This window comes from Dipodomys merriami, unplaced genomic scaffold (assembly GCF_024711535.1).
Source record: "Dipodomys merriami isolate MVZ:Mamm:240054 unplaced genomic scaffold, mDipMer1.0.p SCAF_170, whole genome shotgun sequence".
Lineage (NCBI taxonomy): Eukaryota > Metazoa > Chordata > Mammalia > Rodentia > Heteromyidae > Dipodomys > Dipodomys merriami.
The window spans coordinates 237,761-262,491 of NW_027203049.1; the positions used below are offsets into that span (position 1 = coordinate 237,761).

The following is a 24,731-nucleotide window of genomic DNA, read 5'->3' on the forward strand; positions in this document are numbered from 1 at the left end:
TTCTGGGAAAAGTTGAGGCCTTTCAGAAAACAATAGCTTTTCCCTGAGGAGCTAGCTTCTGAGACATTCACAGAGCCCAGCCTGGAGCCATTCTCAGGGTTTATGTTTACTGTGTTTCATTGATTGTCAGGGCTGATGTAGAGAGGAGCAGCCTCTGGCTCTTTTTACCCAGTAAAGAAAGCCACTCCTTCGGGGGTGTAGCTTTCTCTGCCTGGTTGTGGAGTTCAGAATGGCAGGTCAGGGTAAGTACTTGTGACTCGCTAAATGACTCTTTTGTTTTCATCAAAGGACTGAGTTGAAGCTAGCTGCTTAGCCAGGCCTTTGTCTGTATCAAAGATGGATAGTTCCGCTGTTGGGGGGAGGAGTGGCCTTCCCTCCTCTGCTTCCTTTGAGAAGCAGTGAGAATGTCAGTTTTGTACTCATGCGGGAGTGTTGGTTCCTGGGTAGCCTATGTTCTGCTATCTGCAGGATGAAGATATCTGCTATTTGTCAGTTCTTGTTGGTTTTGAGTAAAATCTGCTTACCTGCTGCATCTGGCACATTTGTCCCAAACTCTCTGGGTTGTAGGGATGGTGGCTATGGATGCCACCCCAGCCGCCACAGCCGCCACAGCCATGGCTGCTGGAAAATGCTCACATCTGTCTCCTTACCTGGATTTTCCCTCTCTGGCCAAACTCTCTGTACTGTGATGCACACTTGGTGTGCCTAGGACTGTTCACTGGAACATTAGAACTGCTTTCTCTGCGAGAGCTTGTTTAGCCACCAGGTTCTCCTCTGCCATCTTCTCGAAATTCCTGAAGGTGTTTAAATGTTACTGGAATTGTTTTGGAATAAATATTTTTTTTACCTTGACTATCTTGAGAAAGAAGATTTGGTTTCTCAGCACGATAGGTAAGAACTTGAATGAAAGAAACAAAAGGAAAAATGAGGAACAACTCAACACATACATTCAAAAAAAACAAAACAACCCAAGCAAACCCAAATTAACTCAGTACTCAAGAACCTGAAGGAAATTCAAAGGTTTTTTAAAAATAGCTATGATAGGGGCTTGGAAGATGGCTCAGTGGTAGAGTGCTTGCCTTGCATGCATGAGGTCCTCAGCACCACATAAGCAAAAAGAAAAAAGCCAGAAGTGGCACTATGGCTCAAGTGGTAGAGTGGTAGCCTTGAGCTTAAGAGCTGAGGGACAGAGCCCAGGCCCAGAGTTCAGGCCCCAAGACCGGACTCAAAAAAAAATAGCTATGATAAGCTTATGAAAATCCTGACTACATGGAAGCCTACTGTGGTGAGGATAGTGGTTAAAGCTCAGACTGGACCGAAAGATCTGTACACAATGCCAGGAACCTGTTATTCTAAATTCCAGGAAGAATAACACCAAGTAGACTGAGCCCACGATCATACACAAGTAGGAAGCGAGATTCAATCTGAAAGTTAATCAGGATAATTTAGGGCTGGGGGCATGCCAAAGTGGTAAGAACATCCATTTAGAAGACACAAGACACTAAATTTAAATTCTAATATTATGGGTATTAAAGAAAAAAAGCTATGACTTTAAATAATTGGAATAATTGCAAGATTTGAATATTGAGTGGAGAAAAATCCATGAGAGAGATAGAGTTTACCCATGTTGCAATGCTTTCTACTTATGTGATAATATTATGTGGTACTCCAGATACAACAGAGTTACCTTGCAATGAGCATGGATGTGCATTTGGGTGAAAGAAATACTCTACTTACACAGGTGTAAATTAAATACTTTTTTGGGGTAGATTTTAGTTCTTGAACTAAGAGCCTGGGTGATATCTCTGAGTCTTTTCTCTCAAGGCTATCACTCTACTACTTTGAGCCACAGTTCCAATTCTGATTTTCTGTTGGTTGTTTGGAAATAAGAGGCTCATGGACTTTCCTGTCCAGGATGGCTTCAAACCAAGATCGTCAGATCTCAGCCTCCTGAGTAACCAGGATTCCAGGCCTGAGCCGTCCATGTTTTTAATAATTTAGTAAATTGTACAGTTACAGAAGTTAAAATTTATCATTATAACTTTTATAATATATGTGTGTATATTTATATCAATGCATACATATAGAAATATTTTAATGTATTTTTGTATCTACAGTAGATTTATGAAATCATCCTTCATTACAAAATAACATGGAAACAAGTTAAATGAGGAGCAAAGCATAGGGAATAGTCACGTTTCTTGTTGAATGAAATATAAATTGTGAGAATCAGTTTGAGAAAACCATTTAACAAAATGGATAATGGCTATTAATTCCAATCCTTTTATTTGTCCATATTTTTCATCCTCACACATGAGTGTCAAAGTCAAACCACACATTTTTGCCTTTGTAGTTAAATCATGCTATAATTTAGGGGATAGGTGAAGTAATCAAATAAAGATTAAAATAATAGTAAGTGATGCTATGAGAGCTGAAAATTATTTTAAATGATAGTAGCTAATTAAATTCCATATCTCTCACTTTTACTCTATTGTCATATCCCTCATTACCACATTAGGAAAGTACATAGAAGATTCTCACTAAATTATGTGTAAAATTATGAAAAATGTATTAAAAGAATATGGGCACATCGGGGCTAGGAGAGTGGCTCAGTGGTAGAGCTCTTGCCTTGCATGCATGAGGCCCTGGGTTTGATTCCTCAGCACCACATAAGCAAAAAGAAGAAAGCTGGAAGTGGCGCTGTGGCTCCAATGGTAGATTGCTAGCCTTGAGCAGAAAAGCTGAGGGCCAGCGCCCAGGCCCAGGGTTCAGGCCCCTCGACCAGACAGAAAACAACAACAACAACAACAACAAAGAATATGGGCACAGTGTGGTTTTAGCTGATTCAGATCTGTAGGGGGTAGTGTGTTTTTGAGAACTTGAAAAACCTTGTGATGGAGATGAAGGAAGGGATGTGCTTATTCTGGAAAATTGGCTAGAGGGTTGCTCCTAGAAAAACAGTGGTGAATTCTTCCCAAAAGTTACAGTAAAATCAATCTCACAATCATGTTCTCTACTGCACTATTCACCATAGAGAACTTATGGAATCAGCCCAGACGCCCTTTACCAGAGGGATGGTTGGAGAAAGTGTTGCACATATACACAATTTGATTGCACCCATCCATTATAAAGACGTTACAGCATTTGCAAACAAATGGATAGATCTAAAATTATGTTAAGTAAACGACGTCAGAACCAGACACACAAAGGACGCGTATTTGGAAGACAGAATTTTATGCAAGTTAAACAACAGTATTAATCAAAGCATGCTATTTGCAGAGGAGTATTTAAAAGGTGTAATTTCTTATAAAATTGAACTTTTAATCCAACAAAATGAATACCAGGAAAGTATCACTTGGAAAATGTGAGGGGAAGTCAAAGGGAAGGATTAAAGACACTTACGGAAGTAGAGAGTGAAGCCATAATATTCAATGCAGATAGTATGAAACTAGGAAAAAATGAAAGTGGGGTGAGGTTTGGAAGGACGTGAGAAATTTATGTAAAGATCCATCATACTAAAAACTGATTCATTGAATGGAAAACCCTTCGTACAACTATTTACTAAAAATATAATGAAAAACAATGGAGACATCTGATCTTAACCCATGAGTCAATATGATAATTTCCTTCTCAGAAATTTTCTTTGCAGGTATTATCCTCATAATAACAGAAAAGTGAACAACACAATGAATATCAATACATCACTTTGCCTATCCTAAATAGACACAATATAAAAATCACAGTACAAATATTTGAATATATCACATGATAAAATAACAAGTAGAAAATATCAAACTATGATTGTTTTTCCAAGTACTTTACCTTTGGTATCTAATTTAATCCTCACAATAATCCCATAAAGTAGAACTACTTCTATTTTTAATTCTAAGATGATGATATGTAAGTCTTCAGAGTTGCAATTACTAGTACAACATTGTACCCACGGTAAATGTTAGGCTGCAGTCCATTCCCACCATATCAAATAACCTCATTCTATTTTATAACTAAATACCAGCACTCAGTCTACTAATTCTAGGAAAATTTCCCAAAATTATTGTGCACACTCTAATAATATTTCACTTTATCTTTGTTAGAAAATAGGTAACTAAGCCAGACACCGGTGGATCACGCCTGTAATACTAGCTACTCAGGAGGCTGAGATCTGCGGATTGTGGTTCAGAGCCAGCTCGGGCAGGACAGACTGTGAGAATCTTATCTCTAATAAACCACTAGTAAACTGGAAGTGGCACTATGGTCCAAATGGTAGAGACCAGGGACAACACCCATGCCCAGAGGTCAAGCCCCATGACCAACAACAACAAAAAAAAGAAAATAAGTAACTGTAATATGAAAACTCCAAGTTCATAATCAATTTATACCTCCCTGATGAAAGGAACTGCTAAACTATAACATTCTTGATTTCTAGCTCAAAATACTAGAAATCATATTTTATCCCTTCACTCAACACTACACTGCCTGGGGACCCCATCTCTGGTTAACACAGTCTTATTGAAAAAATGACCTGCCCAATTCCTGATGGAAACAAAATGCAGGTCTTTTGGAACAATCGTTTCCACATTGTAGCTCACCTAAATTGTTTACCATTAGAAGTATTTTGATTGCTTTTTATACCCAACATTTTGAGAGAAATGTACTACTTCATAATGTTATTAAAGAAAGACTGATATAAAAATTACTTTTCACCCCAGATAAATATTTTACCTTTCATATACACAACAATGCAGTCTGACATATTAATTTTAGGAATGAGAGGTTAAAAATCATAGGCACCAAGACCTAAGTATGAATTAAAGACTCTTCAACTTGTGAATACAATTGGTTTAAAAAGACATCAATACTGCTGCATTTTTTAATTCCCTATGATAATGATAATGATTCCCTATGATAATGACAATGAAAATCATAAACTATTAACACTTAAAAATAACTCATTTTCTTGGGAGTAGGACACAAAACACAAGGTTAATTCTAATCACTTAAAAAGACCTTTATACTAAAAATTCACTCATAACTATAAAGATTCTAAAACTAACTGAAGTACAGAGACACAAAGCAAATAATTTAACTATCATGTACATTCAATGGACTGTTAATAGAAAACAAAGTTATACTAATAATTAGCTTACCCAATTCACTTACATTATTTTATTCTATTCCATTTACTTTCATAAAAAGTGGGTTTTCATAAAATGAGGCATAAAAAAGCCTATATGCCCACTTACATTTTCAGATCTTAACAATATTTATTTCAGAAAATTTAGCTCTATAGTGAATGAACTGAAATAATACTAAAATATTCAAAGGACTTTCAGAAATTGCAGGACTTCCTCTGGGATGTTATGTATATTGGAAAAGATATTCAAAAAGCCTTATTTGTTAAAGTTGCCATAGTTACTCCCACAAAAGAGCCATTGGTAAAGATCCCTGTGCATGTACAAAACACCTTCAAATGCAAACACAATCTGGACATGACACATCCTTTTTGTTTGTTCGTTTTTGGAAGGAATATCTAACAAGCATATCGACAATACTTATTTTGTCGATAAGATGGGATATTCAAACGTAATATGGGTTTGATTACCTCTTAGTGCGAATAGATATGGTCTTGCAAAGAAAGTGATTTTCTACAGAAATCCGGAGTTTATCCAACTTGTGTTTCACAGGAATAACCAGAGAGTAATACCTATTTGGTTAAGTCGGTCCAAATCACTCCATGAGTGTATCTTAAAAGTATAACCAATTTAAGAGGTCAAATATGAATTTTGTACTGACAATGATCTTACAGCAATAACTTACTACCTAATTATGTCTGTATCTTCTTACCTCACATACAATAAGAGCTGAAAGTGGTCTGTTTATCTAACTTAATGCTGTAAATGCTTTGATTATGATGACTTTTTTAGTAGACAAATAATATGTACAGAAGGGTGGTTCCACTGAAATGACATGACAGAACACTGATAAATAAAACATTGCAACACAGTTAGCTCTTTTCAGCCTCACCATGTCCAGATTGTCAAGCAACATTGCAAAAGCACACACACACATATACATGTATACACATGTTCGCACATGTACACACACATATACATGCATGCTAAATTCAGGGTTTATTGTACAAAAAATTTCAAATAAAATATTAGTGATTAGGACAAATGATAATATGCCTTATTACAAAATAATACATGAACCATCACCACCCATGTTACTTTTTACCTGCCTCTCCAAATGTGACCACTTAGTTTATTTTTAATTAATTGATTACCTTATTAATTCGTTTGGTGCTAATACTAGGGCTTGAACTCAGGGCCTGGCATTGTCCCAGAATTTATTTTTTGTTTCAGTTTTCTCAAGGCTAGCATTTTACTGCTTGTACCACAGCTCCATTTCTAGCTTTTTCTGGTTACTTTCAAATCAGAATCTAATGGACATTTTTTTTCTTGGTCTGCTTTCAAACCACAATCCTCAGATTTCATCTTTCTGATTAACTACTACTAAAGACATAAGCCATCAGTGTGGCTTCTACTTTTTCCTCTATAGTTATCTAATGCACATACTTAAATAGTAATTTAAAACTGAGAGTATAGAAGCAAGATTTACAGTGATGATACTGTCCTGTCAGAAATTCAAGTTAGTAATGTAAATTATTCTTAAGACCATACACAAAAAATACCATATTATAGTGTAAGAGAACTCACTATTGAACATATGATCATTAAGAGCTTTCTAATAGATCCATTATTTATTGTTACCCAACATTAGAAAAATGTATGAGGCATTGGTAAAATAGAAGTTCTTTGCATGACTACATACATTCCTTGTTTTTTTTTTTAAAGACACTTGCTTTCATCTAAAGAAGTAGGCCTGTCTATTGTCTTCATGTGATTTCAATAATTGAAAGTGCTTAGTGAGAAGGTCAAAATGTATTAGTAGTCCTTAACTATCAATTCTCATTTTTCTTCTTGGAGAATATAATGATCAAATCAATAATTCAGAATCAGAAATCTATAGTTCAGTATCATGCCTCCAGTGAAAGTGGATCACCAGTAAGAAATCCTCAATACCAATTTGCACAAAGTTTTGTCACAGATACAATCTCCCTGCCTTCTCTAGCTGCTTTACTACCTTCCTATTTCTTCATTATACAGGAAAAGTTGATTCACCTGATTTCAGTCATATCTGTTGCTATAATTATCAAGGAATTAGTTTATTGTCTGTAATTTGGTCAAAGTTATGTCTCTTTACGTAGGCTACTATAAATGTATTTACTAATTTCAAGTAAATACATAAATTCTATTCCCACTTTTTTAAAAAATAAAATTCTGTTTGCTCTATAAATTCATCAGAGGCATGGATTTTGTGGCTAGCTAGGTCATTGCACATCATCTGTCTCTCTCTCTCCCTTTCTTGGTTCTCATAGATAATATGATTGCTCCATAATTATCCTGATTTACTTTGCTTTCATATTTTTGGTTGCATCATTTCAGTTTTTGCTCTGCCATTTCCCAAGTCATTTATATAGAAGGCGTTATTTCCTAATTTCTCATTCTTAGAATAAGCTGCACATGAAGATATCACTGGTCCTCATTGTCAGTGTGTACATTCGAATACGGAGGAACATCTTTCCTCTGCTCTCCATCAATTCCCTACTCTCCAGTTAGAATAATTTCGAATAGTAAAATTGGAAAAAGAGAAAATAAATCATGGTGAATAAACAGTTGCAGAAAAATCATTGGATATTTCTGACCAGTTCAACCAATGTGAACTATTAGGAAAATACATGGACACCACATTCCCACTGGCACTCAAAGTTTCTGGTTAGGCAATTCTTAGGAATATGAAGAACAAGATGAAAAAATAAGGAATGATATCAATTGCAAGAAAAAAATGGAGAAGGATCCAAGCAAATTTCTTCATTGGGCTGCCAAAAATATTCGGCTTACTACAGTGCGGAGACTTCTTTCCCAAAAGGCCACTTATGTGAATAGTAGGGATGACGATGAGTATACCCCTCTTCATCGAGAAGCGTACAGTGGACAATTAGACATTGTCAGTGAGTTGGTGTCTCAAGCGGTACATGCAATAATGTAGATGACTGGACACCCCTGCACAGTGCATATACGTGGAATAATACCGGAGTGACTTCTTTATTACTTCATCATGATGCAAATACCAATGCCCAACTAAAGGCCTCTTGTCCCCCTTACATCTTGCTGCTGAGAATTGAGCTAGCAAAGATACGCTGGATCTCCATCTGTTGAACCATTATATAAAACCAGGCCTGGAGAACAACATAGAAAAAATTGCATTTGATATTGCCAAAAGGATAAGTATGTATCACTACTTCTATGAAGTTGTGGAAGGCTGTACAAATTGTTCACCTATGTCCTAATGGTCGGGTTAAGTTTCTTAAATTTCAAAAATGCAAGTCGATCTTTTGTGTCCCTACAAAATATTTTCACAATCCAAATAAGAGCAATATATTTTATTTTGGTCTGTCATGGGGCTTGAACTCTGGGCCTGGGAGCTATCTCAGTGCTCTTCAGCTCAAGGTGAGCGCTCTACTACTTGAGCCTCAGCTCCACTTCCAGTTTTCTAGTGGTTTATTGGAGATAAGAGTACCACAGACTTTCCTTCCCAGGCTGCCTTGGAACCATGATCCTCAGATCTCAGCCTCTTGTGTAGCTAGCATTATAGGCATAAGCCACATGTGCCCGGCAACACCAATATTTTACTGTAAAAATTCATGGATTCCGCAGAATTCTTCCAAGTGAATTGCCTGCATTGGATGTCAAAATGTATTCAATAGTTTTTGTATACATGTATAATGATTTCTTCAGAGTTTGTGATTTTTTAATCAGAAACAATTTTAACTTACCTGTTGAAATGAGTAGTACAGAAACTAAAATATTTCTGGTGCTTGTCTGAAAAAGTATATTTTAAAATATACTATATTCTATGTTTGCATAATGTTCATAATTTACTTTATTTTCTCCTAGATATACTTTGAATTCTACATTATTTTATAATATTTAGGTTCATTAATGTGTCCTTTCTGATTGCATTCCATATAGAAACAGTTTGATTCCTTTTTTTCTAGGTCTTAATATTATTTTTCTTTGGGATAAAATGACAATGTTGTCTAATTTGAAAAGTTTTGTAAAGTTTATGCTATGTAAACGCCTTTCTGAGGTGAATATTTAATACACTGATGTCAAACTAAATTTAATTATATGAATTAGGTGTATTGTTACAGTTGAAATTTTGTAATCAACTTTTTAATAACTGTTTTTCATTTCTTGCATCTGAAGAATGAAACATATGGAATACTTCTCAAATTTTCATATTATCCTTGTGCAAGTGCCATGTTAATCTCTGCATTGTAATTTGAGTATTCGTGCTGCTGAAGCATGTAGTATCCTCTAAATTTAAGTAGTTAATGATGCAATCTTTATACAAGCCTATATCTATGGGTGCCTACTTGTAACAAAGAAACTGTATTGTTCCGAACAATGCTATCGATCTTATTTCCCTAAAATTCTGTGAATAGCAGAAAAAATTATATTGATCAGTCAATTGCTCACATTTGCAAATTTTTTGTCAATGACTATCTTAAGTCTTTTTATTTGGAATTTGATCGTACTCTCAATTATTTATAGATAGGTCCAAGGTGATGGCTTTTTCAAGAACTTATTTATCCAACTGTGTTAGCTATGTGGACCTAATGGATTCAAAGTAAGCGTTGCTTAAGAGGTACTTCTAAACTTCTTCAGCTGATATTTTCCCAAATGAGGTGTTACTGTCACAAATGTCTACCTGAGCCTTTACCCTTCTTCCATGTGGGAACAGACCCACCAGAATATCTTACCCTGACAGCATAGATTGTCTTACTAGAGCAAAACTAATCTTGGTTACAAGGGATCATAGAGAGATGAACAGTTCAAACAGAACTGTTCAGACTAGAAGGTATTTTATCAAAATATAATTGTTTATTATACATTCCATTTCAAAAGTAGCTAAAGCCAAGAAGGTAAAAAAATTGTTCATATGCATGATTACTTAATGTCCTGGCCTGTCTACCATCCAACCAGGCAGGAACTTAAACTACTGCCTTTTTATCACCAAATATTTTCATAGTTGCAGGAGAAGTTCATATGTTTCTCCTCGTTATTAGGCATTAAATTGATACTGTTTTAATCACAGTGTTTCCTCTTGCCTCCATGCTGTAAATCTACAAATGGTAAAGCTTTAGGTCTAACTCTATCAAACACTAAGGTAGAGATAATGGAATAATACTTTAAAACAGAGTTGCCTTTGATACAGTAACTACAACAGAACAATGCAAACCTGTGCCTTTTAATTATATTATATATAGTTATATATTTTATATTTATATGTGCTGATTTTATATTTCACAAAGTAAAACTTACTAGAATTAGTTGATAATTGGACAAATAAATTGATATTTATTTATTCCAATAAATAGAATTGGAATATAAATAATTAGGTTTAAAATATATATTAGAATATAAAAAGTATCAATGCAATGTCTTTAGTATTAACTTGTGATATATCCTAACTGTTCTTGGTCTTCTGAATCCACATGGTAAAAAAATCAATGTTTTCCTCTAATCTATAATGCATTTTACTCTGCTGCTCTGTTTATTGTTTTAACTCTCTTGTCCCAAACTGTTTTTCTCCATATTTCTGAAGCATTCCTATTGATTATACCTAAATTTTGCTAAGATGTCTAAAAAAACATTATTCTTCTGCAGTCCCCATGGGTCCTAGGATCCCAGGTCCCAGTTACCTGCATCATCAGATAACAGGGGCAAGACTTCTCACCAAGGCCCATGCGCCATGTCAGCACATAGTAATTGAAGACCAATCTCAATTTCTCATTTCCTATATTTCAGGGCCCCAATTCCTTGAAATGCTGGAATTAGCAGTAAGCAATTGTGGAATGCAAGGCAACTTAAAGAATGAAATAAGAAAATTTAAGAAAAAGTACTGTAATTAAAACATTCAACTTATAGATGACCAGCCCATATGAGTGAACAAGTTCACAATGTGTCATAAGATTATTTTTAATACCCCTCCCCTATGATTAATGAAAGATTTTATTCCAACATACGTGGCCCAAAAAATAGTTCCTTGAAGGATAGATCCATAATTGGTCTACCAAAGCCCAAAAAACTTGACTTAGAGGTCAAATGTAATTCAGAAAAATATTTGAAGCATTAAGGAGTGCTTCAAAACACTGGGACTTCAGTACAACATGGTTCTGTGGTATAAAAATGTCACTCTCAAACCAATGATAATCTACATTTAATCTTCTGAAAGTGTATTCTTTTTCAAATAAACTTTTTAAAATCACATTCGTCAAAATGACGGTTTACAAGTTGATGATACTTAGTGACATTACAAGTTTTTTAAGTGTAGGGAGCAAGTTACAATAGAGTTGAATTTTTTACACAGCACTAATGCCAAACACGTTCAACCATTCATTAAATTGTAGAAATAGTACCACCCACAATTTGTGTTTTTCAGTAAGGGCCTTCCAGAAATGTGTTAAATAGGTTAGCCTCCTAAATTTCAAACCCAAACCTGAGCTAATAAATTTCATCATTTAATAAGGTACACTTTAAAAAGTCACAAATAGTTGCCTTATCATATGTTATTTTATGTTTTCCCTCTGTCTAACATAGTAAGAAATATGACTTTAAGTCTTGAATATGGGTATTCATCAGAGATATGACAAACATAATATCTGTCTTCTATTTTTATCATATTCCTCTTTTGGAATAAATTTTAATTTTCTTCTTTTTCCAAAACTTAGAGGCAGTAGAAAATATTATTCCATGTAAAATAAAAGAATCACACCATTGTACAAAGTCATTTATAAAAATTCGTAGTTAGGAATACATTCTAAGCCATTTTTTAAACTTTCTTTTTGACTAAAGATTAATCTTCCAAATGGATGAGAATAAAATCTTGTTTAGGTGCTTCACCTCTCCAGTCTCCAGCAAATTGTTGCTGCAGATGAATCAATTATGGAAATATAAGCTGACATCAGTTCAAGAATATGCAGGATTGAAAGTCCATAGAATGCATATAAACCATTCAAAGTATTAATAGACAGTTTAACACAATGACTATCAGGAAGTTGAAACCAGAGAGGAATTATAGTAAAGACATAGAGTGAATGAAAAATGAACAAGGGGCAAGTACAGCTAGAATATTCAATGTAAACATATGATAAAGGAAGTGGTAAATTGGAAATAAATCTTGGAGAAAGGGTTGGTTGAGAATGATGGAAGGAGTGACTCAGATCTAGGAGCATTGGACAATTGCACAACCTTTTAAAATTCAGTTAAAAAACATAAGAAACAAAAAAACAGAAAAATCACAACCAAACAGCAATCTCCAGAGAGTATGAATATGACCTCTCAAAATTTTAATCAATTAATGAAGGGCAGTCTTGGGAAAAGCAAACAAAACTGTTCAAAGAGGGAAGTTTGGCATAGGGGAGAATTGTGAACAGAATTAAATAGAATGTCTAAGGTTATAAATCACCTAAATCTGCTGCAAATAGTATCTTTCTTCTACGAGTTTTCTGTCTGAACTGGATAATCCAGTCCTGAGACACACTTGGTAGCTTGTGAGGTTAGAGTGGAAGAAACAAGATCATGAACCCATTACTCCATTGGAGAGAAAACAATACTCTATATTTTCTCTAATCTCTCTTCACTACTCTTTCTTCATACTTTTAAGTCAATTGATTTTGAATTATATTTTTCCTTCTTTCTTCTGGCAAAGTAATTCATTAAATATTATTTGCCATTTTCTTCTTTCATGCTGTTTAATTGGCCAAGTGAGTCCATTAAATATCCCTCTTGCATTTGGTTGCCATGAAACAACATTAATGTTAATGAGGAGAAATCTAATGTAAAACTTTGTCTCCAGAATACAGCCCTAGAAGCTGTGATCACAAATATTTGGCTATTTTTTTCTTTTACCTTAAAAGATTTCTTGTGTCTAAAATGCCCACAAAAATAAGTACTCCATCACTTGTTGGTTCAATCAGAATTGTCTAAGCTCAAAGATATATTTTCCTAACAAGATGATGATAGGAAACAAAAAATACTGCACTTTTATCTTCTCTCTTAAGATTCTCCTTAGATACCATATTAGGAACAGTGAAGTTATTCTAGGCAAAATTATTTCAATAGATTATTTTTCTCTTGGTCTTGCATTTGTTCACCAAGATGGATGGAGGAGAATAGAATTAAATGACCCATACCTTGGAAGACAGTGTCTGTTACAAAAGGACAATGTTTCTATTTCCTACTTCTATGTCCTCCTCTTAGCTCTTGCCGGAGTTCCAATTAATCACAGCTTCTTGGCTTCATGTCTAGTGAAGCTGAAGGACTATATGGGCTCCACCACTGTGAAATCTTCATTATTTCTCTTTTAAAACTCTTTAAGTTGCCTCATTTGGATGTGGAATTTATTTTCATGTCTTCATTCAATCAGTTCTGCATTGTAGTGAGCCAAATAGGCTCTGTAAACTCACTTTAGGGAGTAAAAATACTAACACAATTTATATCAAAAAGTTTTGGCCTCTCCTTCACTGCTGAATACAATATACTTAGCTAAGTCTTCTAAGAAAACTTTTTTTATTAACTTTTCCATTTGCTCAATTCTTGTCTGAACTTTTTGGCATATGTAATAACAGAAGTCTTCACTATCTCATATTAATAAGGATATTACTTTTGTAAGCCACTTAGAAATGTGAAATCATTGGTTTGAAGTATCCAATCAGATTTTTTTCTGTGTTTCACTGCTTCACATCAAAAGATTTTGTGGAAAGTGTTACAAACAAAAATGTGTAATCCCAACACCTTCTTTCATTGTGAAGAGCACTTTGTCCCTAAATATTTTGACTCAAATTATCTTTTTCAGATAATTACTCTTTGGTAATTAAAGGTAAATTCACAAATTTTGATGCCTTATTTTTTTTTAAGAACTTTGAATTTAAATTCCAATACAACCTTGTTTCAAACAGTGAAAATATATTTCCTGGTTAAGGACAATTCCAAGGAACCCTACAGGATTTACATGTTTGTTTGTTTAGTGTGAAAAAGAGCCATCTTAATACACATTGCTCCCTCTCTACTCTACTAAATCTCCTTGGATTTCTTTGCATGAAAGACTATTCTTCCAGGCAATTTAAATTTTCGTAATAGGCTAAGTTGTTAAAATTTTGAACAATTAAAATTTACCTGTCATAACTTTAAAACTCTTGAAAATCCTTTATCAGAACCGCTAATTCACCAATCCTAATTCCACCATTACCATCAAAAAGTTAACATGCTATTTTCATGATATACTATCCAGGCAGCTATTATATTCCAGTGGCTTTGTTATCCGTATATATAACCATATTAGCTGATGCTAAGCACAATTAATTCCAAGATATGGAACCAGATTTTTTCATTTGTGGTTGTTGTTTTTGATGAACTATGTGATTTCTGTTTTCTTTGGGGTTTCCCCCTGTGGTTTATCCTTCTGATATATCATTTTGTATTGTATATACATTTACCTTAATTAGCGAAGGGAAGAGGAAAAGCATAATGGTGAGCCAATGGACAAAAGGCAAACCAATGCAATAGCAATACTCACAAGACAATATATTGGAAATGTACATTACAACTTGTGAGGGATGAAGGGGTGAAGGAAAACTGTGAAAAAAATGAGAAAAGGTTAACAAATTTGAAAAGTTATGATTTAATACCTTACAATTACTGTAACCCCACTGTACATCAGTTTGATAATAAAATTGAAAAATAAGCTGCGTAAAATATAATTTCACTGTATTGGCACAGGAAATAATATTCTTTATGTAGTAATATTTTAAAAATCAATACTATTTGGCATCTAATTTGTATTAATTACCCCTTATTTATCAGAGGGTCATCAACTTGAATGTTATCCAACTAGACAATATTTTCACAATATACTTGCCAAATTTTTCAAAAAAGAATAAATTTAGTACTTTCTCATTATAAAACAGAAAACTGTTTAAAATGCTATGGAAACCCATAACTTTTAAAAGTAAGTTGTTAAGAGGACAGAATATATGTGTTCTTCAAAATTCCTATGACTAATAACTACTCATTTTTAAATTCTCAACATTCCTGAGAGATTCTAAACAGTACCTGTTTGCATGTTATATAATTGTGCAATAAATGTAGTTTCCAATGGGGTGTTACAGACTGAGAAGTCAACAGAAAAATAACCACATTGTGGTAGAGGATAAAACTATGAAGCATGTGTAATAATTATTTCTTCAAGAGTAAGCTATTGTTTAACAGCGTAAGCTATTATTTTTATGACTATCAATCCCAAGATTTATGCCATAAAATCATCCTAGCCCAACAGTTTCCAACTTTTAAGGGGCACCTTAAAATTCCTTAATTCACATCATGAATACCTTATCTCTATTTTGAAAAAATACTACACCTCTGCTAATGTGACGCCCTCCTTGTTCTGAAAAGAACACCACAATACATTGATCTGCATCATTTTTCCTCCACTGGTATTCTTGAGATCAGAACACTTGCAAATATTATTTATATTTATACTTTTTTAACTATCATAGATATTCAGGATGCTAAGATAAAAAAATTATGGTTCAAAGCCCACCCAGACAGGAAGGTTTCTTAGAATCTTATCTCCAAAAAAATTCTCCACAAAAGCCAGACTCAAGTGGCACTGAGGTTGAAGTGGTAGGGCACGAGACTTGAGCATCAACAGGCTCAGAGACACTGTACAGGCCAAGAGTTCAAGCTCTAGGATGAACCAATAAAACAAAAACAAAATTGAAAAGAAACCCCAAACCTAGCATTTTTCTCCATGTATACAGAGGCACGTAAATAAGGAAATGACTTCCTGTTTTACATATAGGTAGAAGAAAGAAGATGTCACACAATTACTCTCTTCATACCATATTAAACCAAACCCTTAAAAAATTGTTTTTTCTAAATGTATAAATTAATGTCATCCATTTTTTGGCAACTCTGTCTAGATTATTCACATTAACATAGTATACATGAACTGTGGGAATTGTCTATTAACTATGTTCTAATTATAACTCTCTTGAAAGAATATCTAGACAAATAGAATGCCAGAATCATTTGTGAATTTAACAATTAATCCCTCTACTTAAAAATAATTTTGTAGTATACTATAGAATATGAAATTACAAATAAAACCAAAAAATATATTTTAAATCTAAATTCTAATTTAACAAGGTCTACAAAGTCCTACATTAGACGAACTTTGCTATTTCTCCAGATTTAAGCTTTTGTAATCCTTCAACATTAATTTGGAATCCAACAGAATGAGGCTGACTTACTTTTGCAAATTTTTGGATGGGAATCATGAGCTATTTTTCATCTAGGAATGTTCTGTAATGATGAGAGCATTTAAAACACAAGTGAGGATATATATGAGTTGCATTCAATAGGAAACTTGACTTCTCAAAACATAATGACAAAATTAGCCCAAACTTCCAACTGTGTATTCCTTTTTTGTTGTTTGGTTTGTTTTACTGAGTCAAAATTATTCTACCTGGTCCAGGGAAGGTATTGTTATGTAATTCCACTCTCTAATCTCCTGTTTGAGTGCTAGAATTCCAAGCTTGTAGCACTTTGCCCTGCCATAGTTTGTTTATTTAATCTAGAAACAGACTAGCAATTCTGAACTTCTCCTATGATCTTATCCACTAGACTGAATGCTCAGACTGTTTATGTACTATTTTCAAAGATGTTTTAACATTTGACACAGGATATGAACATTTTCAGATGCACCTGCAGGGTTCCCTGATTCATTCCACCATGGATCCTATAATAATAATGATTACTTGACTTTCTTACTATCTCTGGTCCCTACCTATGTAATATTCTCAACTTCTGGGGGAATGTTCACTTGAAGGCTTTCTAATATTTAAAATTATCATTTGATTCTAATCTTACTCAGGACTTATTTTCTATTGTTTTCTAACTTTTCTACATATTCTGAGAGTTGTTTCATTTGTGTCTTTTTGTGTGCACCTATAAGTGCCTCTGTGTGTATGTGTATGTTCGTATGTATGTATGCAAAAACCTAAAGCTGTTATTCAGCAATGTTGCTCGTGACTGGTATTCCAGCTTTTGGCTGATTAATTATAGGTAGTGTCTCAAAGCCTATACTGTCCAAGCTGGATGCAAATTGAAATTCCCAGACTCCTTTACATTCTTAGGTTTTATTTTTCCAGGAGTATCAACTTTTAAACTTCAAACACTTTTGCGAATGTAAAGTCTAACCTGTAGCCCAGATTTTTAACTCAAGAATTCATAAAAAGATAGATGAACATATACATTACATATCCTGAGTGTACACTGTTAGAAATGTGATCATAAACCAAGTTGTTGTGAAATCTGAGGATTGGGGTTTAAAGTCAGCACGGGTAGGAAAGTCCTGGAGACTCTTTTCTCCAATAATTACTAGAAAATTGGAAGTGGCACTGTGGCTCAAGTGCAAGAGCCCTAACCTTGAGCTGCGTTTCAGAGGGACAGCAACCTGCCCTATATTTCAAGTGCCACAAACAACAAAAACAACAACAAAAAGAATATAAGAAAAGGAAAGAATAAGGAATGTGATCTTAGCCACCAGGTTCATTGCTGGTATAATTCCTGTTCTCTCAAGATGGATTCTTTTTTTCCAGTTACGTGTAGACTCTCCTATATCTGACTTGCATTGGAAACAGAATCATTCTTCCATTCTCCTTTTTGCACATTTACGTGATTAGCAAGCGTGATTTAGAAAGGCAGTGGCCTCATGCTTCATGTTCCACTTAGGAGTAATGCTTTCTCTATATCACTCTCATAAATCTACATATTGGATTTGGCTTTATTTTTTCAATGTTTTCTTATTTGTTGAGTCTTCTATATTTTATTGAACACTTATACATAAACACAGAACTTCTTTTTCTCTTATAATTGCTATTGTTTGTCTTACTCTTAACTCATGTACACTTGGGAAATTCATGCGCAGCACATAGACTCACAAAAATGATCTGAGAACCTTCTTCCCATTTAAAATTCACCTTAATTTACAGAGCACATAGGAAGTTTGAACAAAATGTTCTCATGGATAATGTATTTATAAGCAATTTAAATTTCATTTCTCTTTACTAAGTTGTCTCTGAAACACGTGTTACCTCATGGCCAAAAGTATCTTTGTGCTATTTCAATGAAGCAAGAAAACATTCATTTTTTTTCCGGAGCAGCACCATAGATTGTTACTGGAAGTAAGTGGAAGTAACTGTTACTGGATGTGGAAACTGATCCCAGGAGAGGAATTGAACATAGAGAAATGACAAAGTTCAAGTTAACTATTGCTTTCTTTTTTACTGTATAAGAAAAGGATCCTAGGCTGGAAGGAAATTCTGTCCCTGACTTTTGTGAGTGTGTCCTTTACTCATATAAAACTTGTCTGTGAACTTCTGGTTGAGAGTATTACAAAAGGAAACAATGTGTCATTTGAAGGCCAGTATAGAACAAAAGGAAGTCACTTTATTTTAAAAATGTTCTACTGCAAAGAAGCAAAGATATGGAGGCTTTAAATTGTCTTATGGATGGATGTTTCACTCCTGAGATGATTCTCTTGTTGCAGGAATCAGTTATCAATTCCTTTAGTCAAGTCCTGAGTTTTCCATAGCAATAAGGATTCCAAAAAAGCAGGATCCAGTGAGTATGATAAGCAAAAGCAGCCTATTTTCAGACCACCACTATTTTAAGGAGAGTCCCAAAGAAATACCCAGGGTTTGTTTTGTTTCCTTGTTTATTTAGTTTGTGCTGGTTCTGGGGCTTGAACTTAGAGACTGGCCACTGTCCCTGAACAGTTGTCTTTCTTTCCCACCTGGCCCAAAGCTAGTACTCCGCTGCTTGAGCCAAACCTCCACTTCGGGATTTTTGGTGTTTAATTACAGATACGGGTTGACAGACTGTCTTTCCTGGGTTGGCTTTGAACTAAGACAATAAGAAAGCTAAGTGACATCAACTGTATGTACTTCTCTTTTGAACCAAGAAATATTAGATGAAGTTTATTATAAAGTTACTATTTGACAATTTTTAAAAAAGAGAATATGTTTAGCAAAGAAGCCATAACAAATAACTCAGCAAAAGTAGGTGAACTACTCAATCATTTGGGAAGATTACTATTGACTTCATCATTCCTTTGAGGGAAAATTAAAGCCATATTTGTAATTTTTTGTTGGTTGTGATTATTGAATATTGATCCTTGGCATTGTCTCTCAGCTCTTCAGCACAAATTGAGCACTCTACCACTTTAGCTACAGCACCACTTCCGAGTATCTGGAGTTAATTGAAGGTAAGTGTTTCATGGACTTTCCTGACCAGGCTGGCTTTGAACCACAATCCTCTGGTCTCAACCTCCTGAGTAGCTAGGATTACAGACATGAGCCACCAACACCCGGCTCATATTTGCATTTCTGTGCACTTAATGTCACTATGTAGACAAAGAATGGAAATCTGAACCAAATGATGTGACATTGAAGCTTGCCAGAATGATTGAGTTAGCAAAAAATATGTCCTCCTTTCCCATTTTGTTACATTAATGACCCATGAGCTATGGGACTCTTACATTAGCATCCTCTTCCATCTTTGTAGGTGTATTTAGTATCAGAAACTGTTCACAGAGAAATATAGAAAGACAGATTTTTAGAAAGCAAAGGATATCAGGTGGGAAAGAACAGCATAGAAGGAGATACATTTATCACACAGAGATTAAGAACTAGCCTAGGAGATTTGGAATGCTAAAGGCAATGAGGAATAAGCCTATTTGATAACTAGTTCTTCAATATCCAAAAATGGTTTCCTAGAACGGTTTCTGCTATACCTTAGTTACGATCATTTTTTCTTTCCATCTGGAGTTATTCCTTCTCTTCTGTCACAACTGTTAATTAGCCTCTGCCCTTTTGGTGCGAAGACTTGCAAAAAGAGTTTCCAAATCTCACTTAGACTGTTGTTGTTGTTGCTACTTTTGTTGTTTTGGCAGTCCTGGAGCTATAACTCGTGCTTGGGAATTTTCCTCAGCTTTATTTTTTTTCCTCAAGGCTAACCATCCACCATTTGAGGCACAGGACCACTTCCAGTGTTTCCTTTGCAATTTATGTGGTACTGAGGAATTGAACCCAGGGTTTCATGCATGCTAGGCAATCACCAAACCATGAAGCCACATTCCCAGAACCCTAAATGACTTTCTTAAGATGGCATTACATTTTCATTCTGTAACTATGTATCATAATTTTAACCAGAAATTTTTGCTAGAAAAGAGCATTGAACACAGTACTGAGTCCAGTAAGGCTAGTTGGATAATGGATTACTTTCACAGTGTAGTCAGGGCACAGAGGGAATTACCTCATGGAGCTGGTACAACATAGTGAGCAAGACAGAGCCTGACCCACAGTCTACCTCCAGAATGAGAGGGCCACCTTGGTTTCAACCATATGGAGATGCTGGGCCACCTCCTCCAGCACCCATTGAATCAGTTCCTGAGAGAGAAAGAGAAAGAAAGAAGGTCAGAATTACACTTAAGCCAGGTGCCGGTGGCTCAGGCCTATAATCCTAAGTATAATGGAGGCTGAGATATGAAGATCGTGGTTTATAGCCAGCCCGGCAGGAACACCTGTGAAACTCTTATCTCCAAAAACCACCAGAAAACTGGAAGTGGTGCTGTGACGCAAGTGGTAGAGTGCTAGCTTTGAGCTGAGGAGCTGGGGGAGCTGCCCCAGGCCCAAAGTTCAAGCCCCATGACTGAAAAGAAGTGGACTTCCCACCACAAGAAGTGGATTGAATTGCACCCATTGTCCTAAGGAGCATGGCAGAGAAGTCAGACAGAGCTTCCTGTCAGCTAGGAGTCATTAGTAGGTCACCTGGCTTCTCTGTGCCTCAGTTTCCCCAGCTTCAAAAGTGAACAAAATGAAGGATCCCGTTACTCATAGGGATAGGATAATAAAGAAAAAGAGCCATGTTTTGTTTCATAATCCTATACCTGTTTCACCATTAATAACACACACTATCTGAGATCTTTCTGGGAATCTTCCTATCATATAGTCACAGAATTGCCAAGAACAGGATCAGATGGCCCCTCCCTCTGTGCCTGTCCCTGCTCCAGAGATCCCTCTGTATTAATCCCTTGTTTCCTCAACTGTACCATTAGGAGATTGAAGTCCAATGGTTGAGGCCCAACCCAGAGCTTCACCTCTGGTCAAGAATCAGCTGCCATGGACTGAGTTTGGGACAATCCATCTAAACTAATGACTGAGCGTGGTGCTACATGTCTACCATCCCAACTACAGAAGACCAGGCCTGGTGGATCATGCCTGTCACAGATAGGAGGACCATGATCCAGCCCAGCCTGAGCATATATTAATTCTCCATCTCAGAAATGCCCAAGACAGAAATGCTTGACTCGCATTGTAGAAGACCTGACTGGCAAGCCTTAGGTCTTTAGGTCTAACCCTAATATACCAAAAGAACCAGAGTCCCAGTGCCAGAGGCTCATGCCTATAATCCTACATACTCAGGAGGCTGAGATCTGAAGATCACAGCTCAAGATTTAAGATAGGGTTGGCCTCGCCCATCAGACGTCATGATGAGAAGACCCAGAGTCTGACCTATGCTGTTGCACTCCATACTAGCAGAACTCATATCCTTACTAAGTGTTGGTCATGCTCTCTGTCCCCCTGGGAAGCCATCCCCTGCAGGCCACACTCCCATGTCCTCTAAATCTCCCACTGCCACCAATCAGGCTCAAGGGAGTACCCAGCTCCATTGCACACAGAACCCTTGTTCTTGTAATTTAACAGTGCTGTGTCCCCTTCAAGCCTCTCACCTTTCCAGGCCCCCAGACCTCAGCTGTGAAGCCCATACATGCCTCAAAAATAGCAGTAGAATTTACCAAAACATTCTTCCTCCTGGTTACAACCCAATTCTACACACACACACACACACACACACACACACACACACACACACACACACACACACACACACACATTCAGACCGGTGACAGAAGACTCATCCATGCAGCACCTGCAATTTGCCAACTGATCACTCACCTGAGCACAGTCAGGCTGTACAAGGAAAAAGATTTTCTCTCTCTCTCTCTGTCTCTCTGACTATGTCTCTGTCTCTCTGTCTCTATGTCTTCAGGTGAAAGGTTGACCGAACACAGAACACAAGGGTTCACACAGCAAGGGTGTCTATCTTCTGCATCCAACACCTCCCATCCCCAGAAAAAAAGAAAAAGACCCCACAAGGCAGGTGTAGACATGCTCCTCCCCACCTCTGACTAAAGCCACCGGGTTTTCACCAGGGAGAGGAAGGGTGCAGATGTGCGGCAGTGTGGCTCCCACTACTCCAGGCCAGGGGATCTGTGGCGCCCACTCCTCACTCAACCATATATCTCCCCGTTTCCTGGGATACTAGCTGCTGGGGATGGGGGTGAGATCCTCGGGTCAACACCCACCCCCACCCCTGGGGCACATTTGTGGCAGGGCGTGGGCCAGACTGTGGGGCACAGGGGAGGCGCGGGTCCAGGTCAGAGAGGAGGGGATATGAGGTGCAAGGTGCAGGGATGTGTGGCAGCCACTCACATGTGTTGCTGGCAGAAGCTGTTGGCAGCTGCTACAGGTGTGGCAAGCAGCAATGGCAGAGGACTGACACACACTCAGGCCCTGAGCAGAGGACAGGGGAGCAAGGACCAGGTCCTGGCCGCAAGCTGGCTCCTGGCCCACCATTGCACCATTGCCTGAGAAAACCATGGGTCTGAGCCCACAGCACCAGGTTTGAAATGCTGCTCCATGGGGAAGGGGGTGAGGGGGCCAGGGCTCAGGCAGACACATGATGGGCCTGAGGAAGGCCTTTCCTCCTAGGCCTCGAGTATCTTGCTCACCACTCAGCCACCTCTACCTTCCTCAACTGCTGGAAGTGGTGTCAACAAACAGAGGGAATTATGGTGCTACTGGTCGGCATGGAATGTGGGCGTGGCCACCATTCTTGTATCCCATTGGTCAGAAAGAACCATGAAACAATGGGGGTGTGGCTGGAATCCTGTGATGCAGGTAGAATGACGCAGCCCATTCCCCAGGGAACTCTGTCCATGACAGTTGGGGACAAGAGGGTGACCTGCTTTAGCCGGATGGCTGCACAGATTGTTGTCTATGTCTGTTTGTTCCCAGACCTTGAACTCAGGATCTGGGCACAATCTGTGAGTTGCTTTTGATCAAAGCTAGCTCTCTACCACTGGAGCCACATGGCTTTACTTCTGGCTTTGTTGGCACTAGTTTGACAGGAGTCTCAAGGGCTTTCCTGTCTGGGGTGACTTTGACCATGATCCTCCTTTCACAAACTTGTAAGTTTTAAGGAGGACTGCTGAGAGCCACTGATACCTGACTAATCATTGGTTTTGCTGATGTTCTTGGACAGACCTGTGAGTTCCCTATCCTCAGGTTGAAGTGGTAGGAGCTGGAGCACACAGTTTGAATCCTGGTCCTACCACCAACAAATGGCAGGAGATCCTATGAAACTCATTCCTATTCATATGACTACCAAAGGAATGTGATGTATATCATGATTAAATGGGCAGTACTTGAATGATTTGAGGATAAAACTATACACAATTACATTATAGGACACTGGTCGATATTAATTAATACTTTATGAAGCATTTAAACAATCACATTCATTAAATGGAAGCCAAATGAAATACCTACGAATTGGGCATCACATAGCATGGAGATGCTATTTTTTTTTCTGCCAGGACTGGAATTTGAACTGATGGCCTAGGTATCCCTGCTGTTGCACTGTGTAGAAAGAGGAAGCTTGCCTCCTTGAATTCAAGAAATTCAAAGTCTGTTCCTTAGGCCTGAAATCGATGCCCACCACTAGAAAACATCCTATTTGTGTACATTTTAAATATATGATTTATATTTATATACATATGTTGATTCTATATTGCATTCAGTGTAGTTATTTATTTTATTTTTTGTTTTATTCATGTATTGACTTCTCATTTTATTGACTAATATGACTCATAGAACAGTGATTACATTGATTACATAGGATATAGGTTTGCATATGTATTGCACATCCTTCCTGACACCCAGGACTTTCACAGAAAAGGAAAACGTGTCAGCATCAACTTCTTACTACATGATTCATTTTTTGGGAGTGCTGGCATCTGAACTCACAGCCTACAAGGCCCAATTCATGAATGGGTGAGTGTCAGCCTGGCATCCTGTGGCAAATTGAGCTGACAGGCAGCTCTGAGTACCTGAAATCGAGCCCCAGCGGTTGACAAAATAAGAACAGATTGACATGCAGATGGTAGTACACTAATAAATATATATCTTTATAGAGTGCCAGAGATGTCTATACATTATTCGGTATTATAGACTACATTCCTACCAATACTTGGGTATTTATAATGCCTCCATATAATTAATGTTATTGTTTTCATTCTTAACAAACTCTTAAGTAAATCAATCAGTATCCTGAAATTATTACATTCTGTAAGTAATAGTATTATTTTAATGCTTCATAAATATTAAATAAAATCAGTCTTCTGAAATTATGCTG

The 24,731-nt window shown here is 36.7% G+C and overlaps 1 long non-coding RNA gene and 1 pseudogene across 1 annotated transcript; both read right to left on the bottom strand.

Moving 5' to 3' along the window:
* Positions 1-9,336: 9,336 nt before the first annotated feature.
* Positions 9,337-9,433, bottom strand: LOC138829381 (U6 spliceosomal RNA; annotated as a pseudogene).
* A 5,292-nt stretch (positions 9,434-14,725) lies between these two features.
* On the bottom strand, positions 14,726-23,067 carry LOC138829370 (uncharacterized). The gene is made up of 4 exons (XR_011372565.1): positions 22,748-23,067; positions 20,508-20,641; positions 16,442-16,493; positions 14,726-14,765 (listed from the first exon to the last, which is right to left on the bottom strand). It is a non-coding gene; the product is annotated as an uncharacterized lncRNA (long non-coding RNA).
* Positions 23,068-24,731: the final 1,664 nt, after the last annotated feature.